At 45.4% G+C, this 14,676-nt stretch overlaps 1 protein-coding gene across 3 annotated transcripts in view; it reads right to left on the bottom strand.

Annotated features, from left to right (window-relative positions):
* Positions 1-14,676, bottom strand: part of FBXO34 (F-box protein 34) — a 36,789-nt gene that overhangs the window by 19,081 nt on the left and 3,032 nt on the right. Inside the window, exons 1-2 of one of the 3 annotated variants that reach the window (XM_065748099.1) lie at positions 7,379-7,473; positions 6,455-6,533 (exon numbers count right to left, since the gene is read on the bottom strand). The exons of 1 other annotated variant lie outside the window; for it this stretch is intronic. The gene's annotated coding sequence lies outside the window, so the exon portion shown is untranslated. Of the gene's footprint in view, positions 1-6,454; positions 6,534-7,378; positions 7,474-14,676 lie in introns of those variants that run through there. One more of the 3 variants, XM_065748091.1, reaches the window with a different exon arrangement.

A 14,676-nucleotide genomic window follows, 5' to 3' on the forward strand; every position in this document is an offset into this window, starting at 1 on the left:
CATTTCTCCATCCTATAGCCCTGCCAACTCTCTCCCAGCAAAATCCAGTCTTTAAAAAAAGTGGTGGATTCATCCAGCCAACTCATTGGAGAGCTGTCAACTTACAGTATTCACTATTCAGCTCAAAAGCATCCCAATTTTTCCAAGTGGTCTCCAAACTCCATTCAGCAACTGGAAGCCCTGCTAGAGCAAGGAAAGCAGCAGGTTCAAGGTAAGGGCTTACACAAAAGCGTTCTATAAGCAACTGCAACATTACTACGTAGTATTTCTGCACTTGAAAATGCCCTTTTTTGGGTAATACAGTCCTGAATCCTGTTCTCATACATGGGTATCCTTCAACAGTTTTGTACTTCAGTGTCACTTGATTTATCAGGAAGTCTTAAGATCCTTTCAAAACTATGTTTGCTGCTGTGTAAGCCTGATGGAGCCCAAACTTCATACATTTATAGGAAACTACCTTTCATCTTGCCAGGATCACAAAAAATGCTGAACTGTGGGATGCAAAGTTCCTATGTCAGCAGCTTACAAAAACTTCCAGGCGTAGGAAAGCAGTTTAAGTACACCCAACTTCAGGGCAGACAACACTCAATAGGAAGCTCAAACTATTTTACACCTCACATTTCATAGCTCAAGGCACCATTAATTCTATCGAGGACAGAAACTTTCAACAGAACAGATCTGTTAAGAGTATTCAGAAACAACCCACCCACAAAAACCACACCACCACCTGCACCCTCTCAACAAGCATTGGATTCACTCCTCTCCAGTGGTATGTTGCTTAATAAAAAGAGTTCAGGAAGAACAGGCTGCAATTTCATAGCATAAATTACTCATTAATGCGAGGTTCTAACGTGGTCTACAGATGCACTCATGAAAAGAAAATGCTGCTCTGATACGTAACTTGGTTCAGGTGTGTAGCTAGCCATTGCTACAGAACACATCCTAAAACTCAGAGCACTTTCAGAGCATTAGCTCTACCAAAGCAGCCTGGTCCTGCACAGTTCCCAGCTATCCAGTATGGGCAGCAACAAGGCATGCCACATCCAACTCTGAACTGATTAACTTGTCTACATCCAAGTAACAGGACTCAGAGGGAAGGCAGCCTGGATTTTGAACACAGAGGTGTAGCCCTGTTTTTATCACTTATTCTCATGCCACTACTGCCCCAAAACTCTTCACTGTGCCCCACTCAAGGGGCCTCAACTCTATCCCAGCTGACCAGGCAACTGGAGAACACAGTAACCTGGAATGAGAAGAACTCCACACCGTTATCATTTCCTTAATTGCTTGTATCAGATCAATGTAGGAACGTGGGAGGGACAGCTGGGGTGGTCTCTGTGGGACACTGCCAGCTCCACGATGGCTCCATGCAGGGCAGTGCCCATCAAGTGGCACCTCCAGGAGAATATAACTTAAGAAACACCAAAAGGAGAAAGGAAGGGGGGAAGAAACACCAAGATCAGAGAAGGAATAGAGTTGTGAAGCTGGGCATGGGAAAAGGAAAAGGCATGGATTTAATATTTCTCTTTTTGTAGTTCACTCCTTACACCTTATTTGAACTGGGAATGATTTCATCTTCCCCCACATCAGCAGGCTTTGCCCAGAACAGGAGTTGTGAAGCAGTGCCCCCCCAAGGTTATCCAGACCCACAAGCAGAAGGAATGCAGGTGGACCATACAGGGAGCAGCACGTGGACGCAGGGCATGTTCCTCATCGCTCAACTGCTTTGGGAGCACAAAACACACTGCGTGGTCAAGGAGACCAGAAAAACCTCACAGAACCCAAAAGTACAGGCTCACAACCAGTGACACATTAAGGCTACAGATGAAGACAGAAGGCAAGCAATAGCATGTGCTGCACTCAAAGTATCTGCTTGTTTATCTTTTAGCAAAGTCTTAGAGGAAGAATATACATGGATCATCTGCTGAAATAACTCAGCTATGGATAAGCTTGTTTTTTTGGCAAGTAAATGGCAGTACAGACCAGCATTAAATACAGCGCTTCTCTGTGACTGCTCCAAAAGGCTGCTGAAATATCCAAGCTAATTCTGAGAACTACCAATCCTGTGGATCTTTAAAATGTAACAAAAAGAATATTTAAAGGCTTTTTCCATTAATATCTCAGAGTTACTTGATGCAAAAAATAGTTTCCCCATTCTTCAGAGCCTTGCAGTCCATATGCCTAGCAACACAATTAAATTTTTAGAAATTCTAAGTGTAGCACAAAATCTGCCATAATCCTTTTTTCAAAGAAAACAAAGGAAAAAAAAAATAGCATCTGCATTTTGGTGTAGCTTGTGCACGTTCAAATACCTTGTTAGCTGTGAGGATGTGTGCTGCGCATCTCCCATTTCTCATCCTCATCTTCAGCAATCACCAACACATACCTGCACTTTTAGGCTTTGTTAACATGAAAGCATCCACAAGAACAAAAGGGACAAGCATGATCCTATATAGCTCAGTGCTCCCCCCAATACAAACCATACTGTCCTTACTAGGTTTCCACCTCTTGGATGGGACATTAGAAATATGAATGAGGAAACAAATCAGCAGGAAATCAAGCTGAAAATACAGTACCCAAAACTATTTATTTTTGTAGAAAGGTGGTTTAACTGCACCAGATTTCAAGCTGGGGACTGCTACTTTGCTGTGAAACCACCCAGCACATTTTCAGGCTTCCCAGCAGAGCCGCTGGTGTGAGCATGGTGTACAAAAGAAGAACACAACCTTGTAAATGAAACAGACCAGCTCCAGAGGTTCTGCTCATCACACTGCCTTTCATCAACACTCTGCTACCAAAACTCTTCCCTGCAAGCCAGCTGCAATTTGCTAGCCTGAGAACTGAATTACCAAAGCAATAGTCAAGCTGTATCAGCTCCATCTCTCAGCATTTAACAACTCAGACTAATTTTCTGTGAGCCTGCAGGAAATAGTTTCAAACATGAAAATAAGCTACAAGCTGTAGTTGGGTTTGTTTTGTGTTTTTTCCCCCATTCTGAGCCATCTCTGCACTATTTCATAGCTCTGATAATTGTACCACTGACTAACCTCCAACTGGGAATAACTGTTTTTATCATCACTATTAAAAACAGTCCCTCACACTGTTAGGAATCTGGAAAGTCACTGTAGCTGCATCCCGCCCTTCAGCCTCTCAAAACACTACAGAGCAATGAAAATATGTGTTGAAACCAGAGGATCCCCGTGCTGAACACCTCCTGTAATTTGGGGGTAATTACAACAGCTTCTCAGAGAAAGCAGCCATGGAAATTAGATTACTGATTTCAGAGAGGCAAGTGACATGAGATCTTACAAAAGGAGAGAACTTAAATTGTTTCCTACTGGACTGTGAAAGTTGAATTATCTTTCAGAAGCATATCAGAAAGGTGGGTGCTATCAAGCCTCACGCGTTCACCTAACCTCACAGCTGATGGCTGGTTTGGGTGTCAAAGCACATCTGCAGTTTTCATCTCCTGATCCTACATTACCTTTGTTTTTACAGGTTAGGCAGCAGAGTGACTGACAGCTCTCAGAGAAGCTGTGAGATGCAAAAAAAAAAAAAAAAAACACAAAAAAAAAAGAAAACAACAGCTGAAAGAATAGCAAATTTCAGAAACAACTTTTAGTTATCTGAAGGTACTGCTGCCAAGCAGACAGCAGAGGCTGTGCTTCACATACAGACAGGAAAGTTCCCATGGGTTTATTCCACAGGCAATTACAGTGGATTAACCTATTAGGAAAAGTGAAATACTTCTGTTTGGACTCCAGTTTCAGCAACCTGAAAGAAATTCATTGCCACTCATACCCTGACACGCAGGATCAGCACTCTGCTTTATCACGCTGCCAGTCATGGCTGCCCATAAACACACCCAACAAGGGGCCTCTCCCGCTTGTTTAATGCATCTTCTGTCATCGGTTCCCTCACAGAGATCAATGTCCCACTTCAACTATCATTTATATACCCACTAAAATCACTGCTGATATTAAAGAGCAAGCATCAAACACCCCCCCAACCTCTATGTGCCCCCTCACACAACCCCACAGGTGCTTTATATTATACACTTCAGCCTCTCTGAGATGTCCCTGTCCAACATCTGCCAAACAGCAAAGCACTGCCGCAGAGCAGAGCAGCTTTCCAGGATCGCTGTGCTCAACACTGGGTGTGCCTACTTTTGTTTGGTATCAAGTTCACTCTGCTGGCTCCGTTACATGGATAGTTCAGCTTTTCCCCACCTCCAAAAACATCTGTTCTTTTTCTAAGCTCTCCAGACTTCCTTCCCCTTGACCGTATCACAAAGCCTCTCTTTTTAGCAGGGCTGCCTTCTTGATAGCCCATCACCATTATCTTGCTGCTCTCATTGCCAAGCGATGCAGAACACTAAATCTTGCCGAGCTTCCAGCCCTTTCAGCTCGAGGCCAGGCACCAAAATTGAAGCATTCTGATTTAGACAGAGTGTTGCTAAACCTCCTTCCCTGCCTCTCTTTTAAACACTCCACAGCTTCCTGTCCTGGGAGGCAACCAAACTGCTGTAAGAAATGCCAGGTTCTGTTCAACATCCTCCATCCCTCTGACACTGAACGCTGAAAACAATTAGGTTCCTTCCAAATCTTGCCCTTTAACAGCTTTTATTCCAGGAAGTGCAGAGATGAGTATAAATTACTTCAGCACGAAGGAGTTTGAGCTGGTCACTTGCTAAATCCCACAGCAATTCCAGTGAACGTTCAGGCTTGGCACAAGCAGCCATCCGCTCCAGCACCCAGCACAATGTCACCCCTTAAATCCCCACTGTTCACTATTTTTCCCCCTCTTTTAAGGGTGCATCAGCCAATGACTGAAAGTGGAAATGCTTCATTTACTGCATACACTTGTTAAACTGCTCACAGCATGCAAATAAAACACCGCCTTGTGCTAAAGTCATTCAGCCTCCCTGTCCTCAGATATGAGCAATGGAACTGTGTCCAGGAAAGAAAAACTTGGAACAGCACACAAATATTTCAGTCCTTCACTCCCAATATTCACATACCATGCTGAAGCCCACATCAGTGTTGCATGGAGGGGTGTCCATGTTGAGAAGCTGCTGCACAGAACAAGTGGGAAACGGCCATTATCTGTCTTTGCCCCAGTACTGCACCCTTTTATTTGTAGTAGTTATTACTGTAAACTGCTTTTCTTTTTTCCTCCAGACAATGGTTGTGTTATTATAGGTACCTTCATGCCGTGCCAAAGCACATACACACAGCAATTCAGAACAATCAGCCTTGTTTTCATGGGAGCAAAGGTTGCAGCCAAATGAAATGGGTGGAGATCACATTAAACAATCTTGGAATCTGCTAATAGGATATAGGAAAATGTGACCATAGTGCAGATGCAGAGTTCCCCTTCCACCTTCCAATATCAAGGATAAAATAAAAGCTTTGGAAAATCAATTAAATTACTTGTTTATGCAAACTATGCAAGAAAAAGTAGTCTCAGTACACTAACAAAGTATGCTAATGCTCTTTAGAACAACAAAATAAAACTCTGACCTTTCAAAGGTCTGAAACCAACAAGCAAGTTCCCCCAGCCCAGAACAACACCTGCTCAAAAGAAACAGGATACCTGCTGGATGTCTGCTTACCCCCTGTAAACAGAACTCATGGCGACGAACGGTCCTGCCTCAAAGACATCACCATCACACCCTCCTCTGCCTGACAGGGGAATTTTCATAGTGAAACACCTTGCTTGGTCAGCCGTAACCCACACTCCCCTTGCTGGCTTCTGAGATGTGCATTAGTCAGCTTTCTCCTTCACAAATCTGATCGTGCCTCCGCGTGATCATACACTGAAGTCATGTCCTTGAGCCTGTGACATCAGTCTGTTGCCATGGAAACATACAGGGCAGTTGAAAATTCAGTATTATGACATCACTGCAGGATCAGGCAGCAGAGCAAGCCAACGCCCGAGAGCTGGTTAATGCAGCACAAACAGCTGAGACATTGCAACCTCAGTGCTACAGTCCAACTGCACTTTATCTTAATATTCTTCCCAAATAGGGCTTGAAGCCTCTTGTCAAGAGAGATGACCCAGGATGTCATTAACGTCATGACAAACAGGCCAGCCGTGACGCATCGCTGAAGAAGGGCAATATGTTTCCAGGGATGGCCACGAAGGACATGGGAAGTTCAGCTCTCTGAATAGAAGCTACCATCTGTTCCTACAGCACTACCAGGCCTGCCTGGGGAGATCTTTCACAGACAAACAGGGGTGGCCCCCTTGGCACACAGGTCAGGTGCTAGTTTACACATAGCTTTTCTGGAAATAAAAGAGTGCAATGTCACACCACTGTCACCCTTCTGGAAAAAAAAGCTGTTACATAAGAGGTGGATCTTCCAATTGAGCTTTGGCTGCAAACCAAAGATCAGTCCATCATTAACCCAACCTATAACAGAGTAGTTTATTAGTTAAAAAAGGGTGGTACCTTCAAACAGTTGTTATTCCGTGTAGTGTTAGACATTACAGTTCTGTAGGTTCCTTGCACACTCACGAGAATCACATTTCTGAAGAGCAAAAGGGAAGGAAAAAGGAAATTAGTTACAAGTTAATGACTAGCCAGCCCTTGAAAACAGTAAGATCCACCAGTTTAACACAGAAAGCCAGCCAAGGAACACTGCTCATCTGCAAAGGGTATACAGGAAGCACCAGTACAATGCAGACAGGCAAAGAGCCACCAGTTAGAGGGAGTCCTCCGTGCTGACTGAGCACATATGCCCCAAAGAGAGTCCAACTACTGTCAGAGGCAGCTGCTGCCTTCCCACCAGGGTAAGCCCCACTGGGAAAAAGCTGCTTCAGCACTGCAGGGACAGCAAAGTGGAACTACAAAGCACGAAGCAGCAACTCCAGACCCCCTCCTTTACCTGCTCCTCCATTTGCATCGAGCACAGGCATTAGGGGTCTTGCTGCTGATTTCCTCAACACCCAAACCCACAAACTCACAGCCCGACCGCTGCTGCGTACTCGGCCTCCGTGTAAACACAGCCACTCCCTGTGCACTCAACCAGTTTCAGTTCACCTCCTTCCGCTCTCTCTTATTAATCCACACGACTTCTGTAACTCACTCAACGCTTCCTCCTGCAGAGCTGACCTCCATCCTTCCCATAACCTCAGACGCACCCAGTTTCTTCACAGTGCCATTAGAGAGCTGTAGGCACAATGAACACTCGATGTTCTCAGCGCCGACATAACCCTCACCTGCTCCTAACCCCCCCCGCCCAGGTCCCTGGCTATAATTACCCCATACCATGTTATCTAACACCAAACACAAGCCTCAGGGCTGGGAACCATCATTTATTTGTCTCTGCAATGCCACACACCCCAGTGGTGTTGTATAAATAAATTCCACAACCTGTTTGAGCGTGAGTCTGATCTTGATTCAGGCCTGAATTATACCAGTTTCTGAATGTACCAACACCTCCACTCACTCCCTGCTCGCTTCAGCAATATCAGCTTACACAATGAGCCACCAGTGCCAAGCATCATGACGGCTAATTGCTGCTGTGCACCACAACTGCAAGAGGAAAAAACCAACATTTAAATCCCTTCGCTTTTAAATACAAATTACGAAGGGACAAACAGGCTGCTGTCATTCAGGAGCATCCATGCTGACAGGTGCCACGTGCCAATGCCACCAAAGCACTCAGACCTGCCCCAGCCCTCACACACCCAATGCATTACCCAGATCCAAGGCTGCAGCACTGCAGGAGCTGAAGTTCTCGAGGCAATCTGAAGCAAAGCAGATTTCAGACCAAAATAAAGCCAGTAGGCTTCATCTCCATGGAGCTCCTGCAACACAGCATAGACTGAGCAAATTACTTAGGGTAGAGGTCCTTCTCATTACCAATGTAGGAATTTAAAGTCAGACAGCATTTTCTCTTTCCTAGGTAGAGAACTGATGCTATCCAGCCTAGAAAAATCAATCCAGCTTCTGCAACAAGGAAAACCTGCTTGCATGTACATGGCAACAAAAACCTACACGACTGTGAACTGCACCCCAGTGATGGATGCTGAAGCCTACCAATAGCCCCATGCACCCATCCCAGCCGATGGGCACCAAATGCAAAGACCTGTGGACACTCAGCATCCCCTTCCCAATCCCGCACACACTGACAGAAGCAATCCTACATGGCTTCAAGCTGCTCAGCAGAAGGGGAACCACACCTCCGAGGTAATCACACAAAGGGAAGGAAATGCTGAGGGCACAGTTCAACCATCAATAGGTAAATAAAAGCCAGGGAAGATCCAAGGCTGGATGGCTGCCAGAGGAAGGTTGGTTAACGAGCTCCCCACTGAGCATGGAGAAGGACAACTCCACCATCCCAAACGGTCACGGGAGCCTTACCAGCTCTCACAGACCCAAGAGTGATTCCCAAACACCAAGTGCAGCATTTGGGGAGGCAGGGCCTGCACAAGGATCATGTGGCCAGCAGCTTTCTGAAGCAGCCGTGGCCAAGAACAAGCTGGGTCAGGTAGCCCTGCTTCTAGGGTACGTATCAGGCTTCAATCTTGTTTTTCTTCAGATAATGCCCAACCCAGCCTGCCAGCCTCCAGTCCCTGTAATATCTGTGGTCAAAAGCAAAGGCAGAGCAGCACTGAGCTACAGATTTCTGAAGGAGTCTGTTATTTTTTCACAGAAACAAATAAACGCCTCCTTAAAAAGGTGATGCAGTTCTTCTCATTAAGAGACCCATATTGTTCTTATCAAAGCGTGGATCCACTCCAGTGCGATCTGCACACAGCAGTTTGCAAAGCACGTGTGGGGGTCTCTTTCCCTCTGAAAGCCGCTCAGGAAGTGCGAGAGCTGACCAAGGGGCCTCACACTCTTCAATCCTTTGAAACCCACCATCCCTTCACCTTCAGCTATTCCAAGAGCTTAATGCTGCAGCTGGATCCATACAGCGTTACTCTACGCGATGAACCCAACAGCCACATTACAACCAATGCAACCAAGCCCAAACTTAAGAAAAGAAATAATCTATCAGCATAAAAAAAAAAAAAACACATTACATTTTCTTTCCCAAGACACTTCACTCGTCATCAAATATCTGTCTTAGTGCGTTACCATCCTCCCATCACCCTGACTTGAGTTACCATGCTTACAGCAAGAAGCAGCCGGAGCCAAGAGCACGGCCTCGAGTCCAAGCACAGCTTGCAAGAACAGACCCCCTTTGGGGCAGTGACAGTTGAGTTCAATTTAATTAAAAAACAAACTACATTTCCATCCGAGTCAAAGTCAGAGACAAAGAATTGTACACAGCACAGACTGCACAGTCAGCTGTCTCTATAGGAGCAGATCAGATTTAACAGCTCTATGGCAGTCCAAAAAGAAAACGTTACTTCAGACAGGAGTTGAAGCACTGACCAGTCAGTCCTATGCTATGCAAAAAACCAGGCACTTCTCTGTGGTGTCTCACGGCCGTAAGCTGCAAATTTCAGGACCACCACCTTCCTGGAGCTGATGATTTGGAAAGGTATTTCATCAGGACTCAAACCAGTGCACAAATGCACTTTTATCTCCTTTCAGAGGATGTCAAGGAGTCCCCTCTGAAGCTCTGTCCACTAAATCTCTTCTGCAACACACGGGCTGCATCGAGGGCCACTTCTCCCTCTGCTGGGGAACAGAACCAACACGGTTCAGGTACAGACTGTTCCCCAGGCCCACTCACACTGCAGGGCTCCTGCTCTATGGCAGCAGATCGCTTTCAGAGCCTGGCTCCAGCTGTTCGATTCAGCAGTTCAGGATCTAATGCAGACAGAAAGTCATTAATGCATCTCCAGAGAGCAAATAGAAACTAAATGCTAACTGGTTTATATCTAAACCTTCTGGGACACATAACGTTAATGCCATGCAACTTCACCTGGCAAAGCTCTATGAGAAACCTCACCTGAAGCTGCCAGGCAAAGAACACAGTATTTCAGGGTATTTTTAATACATACCACTGCAGACACACCTCTAGCACACGCAGCCCAGAGATGCATCAGAAAACGTTGCCCTGGCTAACATTCATGCAATTAAATTACAGTTTCACTCCAGGGAAAAAGGAAAGAGCACTTAAGTTTTGTTTAGATTGAAGTGCTGCAAGCCACGCCACTTATCTGCTATCAGAACAGACTGCAGGGCTGCTTTGGTGATAATTCAGGTGATAATTCAGTAACTGCAATTGTAAGGCATGCAATTAGGCCCATCTCCTCCCCTCTTCTCTCCCCCAAAAAGAAGCAGCAGCACAGCCGTTATCACATCTCCCTTTAGCTCTGCTACCCTCACCACTTAAAATACCTACAAAGCAAAGTAGAGCTGTCACAAGCTGCTAACAAGCCTGGCTTGGCCTGGCTGGCAGACCAAAGAAGGCATTCTGAGCATCTCCCCAGAAAGAAGTTACTGCTTTACTTAATGGGACACGTTCTCAGGCACCCACACACATTCATATATTAAGGTTAACACGCCTATGTTAGGTTGCTCCAGAAGAAGCACCAGGAAAAGGAAAAAGTGTTGCTGCTCCTGCTAATTTTAACTGAAAGCCTCTCTCACTAACCCTCCCGGGAGCTGAATGTGACACAGGTGGCACTCCACAGCTTAACTGACTCCATGCTGGACTCGGTGCTGATGGGCTGACAGTTGGGTGATCTCAACATGATTCCACAGATCTACATCGTGTTGGCTCATTTTACCTAAACAACCTGCACCCCAGCTTCCCTTATGGAGGAATAGCTGGCTAGGTGGCATACTCCAACAACCATGTAGAATGGTAGAAGTGAAAGGCCTCAGACACCCCAAAGCCAAACTGCAACTCACAGCCACAATCAAGTCCTTCCAAGCTTTTTTTTTATTAATACACAGACCTTTCCTCTAGGGTCACAGCTACTGACCCAAGAAAGGTGGAAGGAAAACCTTTCAGGGGAGGAACAATACATACAATTCTGCAGAGATATTTGTCACAAAGGAATGTCTGCTACTCTTGTTTATCTTAGGAGTCCATAGCTGCCGAATGACTGGACACCTTTTAGCAATCACGTAAGCTGTTAAAGCATAACAAAGCAACCATTAGAGAACTGGTTTAGTCTCCTGTCGCTGACATCTCATGCACCATCAGCACACGGAGCGTGTCACCCCTCGAACCACTCCACACTCCCATTCAGAAAGCCACAGTGCTGTACTAAAAGTGAACTCCCCCTAAGTTTCAATCACAGCCTCCTTACCATTGGGAAAGACCTCTAAGCTCACTGTTATTGGTAATCCTTCAAAATTAAGCATTCCAAGAGCAGCAGCAGAGGAACACCCAGGCCTGCTGCTCAGGACACGAGCTCACAAAGCCAAATCACAGGACAGGTTGGCAGGGACCTTTAAGATCACCCAGTCCCAACCCCACTGCTGTAGGCAGGGACACCTCCCTCTAGTCCAGGTTGCTCAAAGTCCCATCCAGCCTGGCCTTGACTGCCTCCAGGAAGAGGGTATTCACAACCTTGTAGGGCAGTGCTGAACATCCCAGGCAGTGCAATCAGAGCGAGAGCTGCCCAGCACTAGCACAGTGGGAAAGAGCTGCTGGAGGAGACAAGGAGAAGCCCTGCACATGTTTAGCAAAACGCACCAAGAGCACAGTCCCAGTGCCAGAGCAGATGCTTCACCAAGGAAAGTGTTTCTACATTTCACAATAAAGGCTTAGGTGAGGCAAAGTTCAGAACAAAGACCTCAATTAAGAGCTCTGTAAATCAAATAGGAACCAGGCTGCCTTGCAGAGCAGCAGGTGAGCCAGGGAATGAATCCAGCTCACTGCTAGCAACTATCACTTCATCCATCCCAAGTCTTCTTCCAACCCAGTATCCAAACTGGTTTTAAAACATAACCTCCAGTCCAACACACTACAGAAAGACTTAAAAGCAGGACCTCATGCTTAGCTTTCTGCCAGCTTGAGACAGATCAAAGAGCCCAGTGATCCAACCCTGACCGTCCCAAAGGAACCTCAGCAGCCTCGTACTAACAGAGGGCATTCAGTAACCATGCACAAGGATGACTTGACACCCAGCTCTTCAGAGCTCAAGAACTCACACAATGAGAACAGCCTTTCACAGGATTCACCACACTTGATGTGCCCCAGTTTCCCCAGGGTTACTTTTAGAAAACCCACCTACACCTAAAACATGTCAGCTGCTGTTCACGCCGTGCAACAGAATGACTGAAACCTCATTTTTAATCCTATTGTTTCAGCATGCACTTTAAGAGAATTTAATTTAATCACTCAAATGATAGAAGGAACTGTGTCAGCTCCCAGGCTGAAAGATACTGGAAATGGCAGCAAGCTGCTGTGACGTGCACAAGCCATTGGGAGGAGGAAAAAGATGTTACTGAAGCTTACTAAGTCCAAGCTGGTAAAATACCAGAAGCATAAAGTGAGCTAGAAAAGTAGCTTGCAGTTGCTAGGGATGCTTAAAATTAATAAAATCCGAAGTTATTCCCGAAGTTCACACTTAGTAATTAGCACAGCAATAAGCAGGCCCCAAAGAAGTGAAGTTAGCCTAGCTCCTGTTTTTCTGACAGATGGAATTAGCTGTGTGCAAAGTTATTTTTGCAATTGGCAATTAAACGTATCCTAAATATCAATTCTGCAAGTACAGCATGCAATAATGCATACACGGTACCAGACATATTAAAGAAACACAATCTGAGCACTTATTTTCCATCATTCTAGAAATAAAACTAAGGAGACTGGGGTGGGATTTCTATTTAAGACCTCATTTTTCAAATCAGCTGACTAGCTGCCCATAATTTCACCGAAATGAGCTCTCTCCATAAAGCACATTTGCATTAGCACTCCAAACAGTTTTCTCCAAAGAAAAACGTCTGCTTTGTTTAAAAATACATCCTCTTGATGTGCTGAGTGACAGAACCAAAGTCAAAAGGTATCTGAACTCCATGTTCAAACAACGTGCTCACTCTGGAAAGTCTCCATGTTCTGGCCATTACTCCTCCAAAACCTAGCTTATAGACTTATCTGTCTTACATTGCATATCATACACCGTAATGGAAAATCTGGATTTGTGCATTCTTACTGACTTCTCACTTACTTCATGCTAAAAAGACACAGCCTCCTCCTAGTCCTGTTCCCAAGCTCCATGCAGCAGTGTGTTGAAGGATGGCTGAACCCTAAGTGTCCTTGACCAAGATACTCAACACCTATGTTCCACATCCTGAATTTAGTTTCTCTATGCACAGAAGTACAGCTGCCCCAGCACAGCAAGTTTCTCTCAGAGACACTGAAAGACCCAGCAGCTTCCCTCAGTGGTTCCACAGGGAGCAGAAGCACATCCAGCCCAGGGGGCATCAGCCAAGGGATGCCCAGCCTCACACTGCCAGCACAAGCAGATATATAGCCAAAAAGCACAGGGAGGTCAACCAAAACCAACCCTACGCAACCAGGATGTGATGGGAAGCTTCTCATTTTGCAGCAGAGGCATCAGCTTCCAAAGAAGGTGAGAACAAGCCACAACCTTGATGCATTAATGCTGCTTTGCAGCTCCAGAAAAGGCATCCAGAACCCCTGTGTGCTGCTAGAAGAAAGCCAAAGCTCTGCATGTTTAGAGGAATACAGGGAAGAGAAAGGATAAGCCCAAATCGATGTCATTTGCAAGGCAAATATGCAACACACTGGACTGCATGCTATTAACAACGTTGAGCAACACTGAAAGTGGAGGTTCTGAAAGCAGCAGGAAGCTCTGCCTGAAACAAAGCGAAAACGCTCTCACAAAAATACTTCTGTGGCCAAATGCATTACTGAGCTCAAACAAGCAAGCACTTATACCTAGTGTGGTGGGGTTTTTCCCCCTTCCTCCTCAAGGGAGGAGACATTTATCTCAAGGCTATCAAAAGAAAACACTTTCAAAGTGAGGAAAGCTGCAGAAAAGAAAGCCCTGCCTGGCACAAACAGATAATATTTGAGAAATAAAGAGATCCACCAAGTTAAAGGAAGGAAGAAAACAGTTCTGAATAATTTACTTCGTATAGCCTAGTTCCTGCCAAAACAGCTCTCTGAATCCCAAGGTAGTTCTGATAATCTCCATTCTTAGAACAAAAAAAAGCTAGGACTGAACATTAGCAACATTAATTGTGCGATATGACCTGAATGATGCAAGAACAAGTAGTGAAATGAACCACAACATCTGCTGAATCTTTAATCACTACTTGTTTTGCTGCGAGGCAGAAGAACGCTGCATGCTAGCTTCCAAGCACTGTAAAGAACAGCACATAAAGGACAGCAAGATTTCAACTGGCAGAAACACAGCCTCTGTCCTACCGACATGCCATTACTTTGCTACGAATGGCAGACACAGCAGCACCTAAAGCAGGATTTCTTTTTAAAGTCATCTGTAAAGGACCACGCTTCCTGCACCCCAAGGTAACAGGCAGCCATTTCTGAATAATTAAAGCAAGGACATTTCCTCCATTTACATCTCCCTCTGTATTTCTACTCTCAGAACAGTATCAGGCAGTCGTGCAGCCGCCAGCAGCAGCTCTTCATGAAAGAGGCAGCTGAACCTCAGATGTGTAGGAAGGTGATTTATGTAAACATGTGCTGCAAGAGGAGGTGCAATTGCAACACATCTAGGCATCCTTGAGCTATATTTAATCCATCTGCCTCCGATACCCATTGCACT

The sequence above is a fragment of the Cyrtonyx montezumae genome, unplaced genomic scaffold (genome assembly GCF_038088225.1).
Source record: "Cyrtonyx montezumae isolate F1298 unplaced genomic scaffold, pur_monq_1.0 scaffold_10, whole genome shotgun sequence".
NCBI classification, from domain to species: Eukaryota; Metazoa; Chordata; class Aves; order Galliformes; family Odontophoridae; genus Cyrtonyx; species Cyrtonyx montezumae.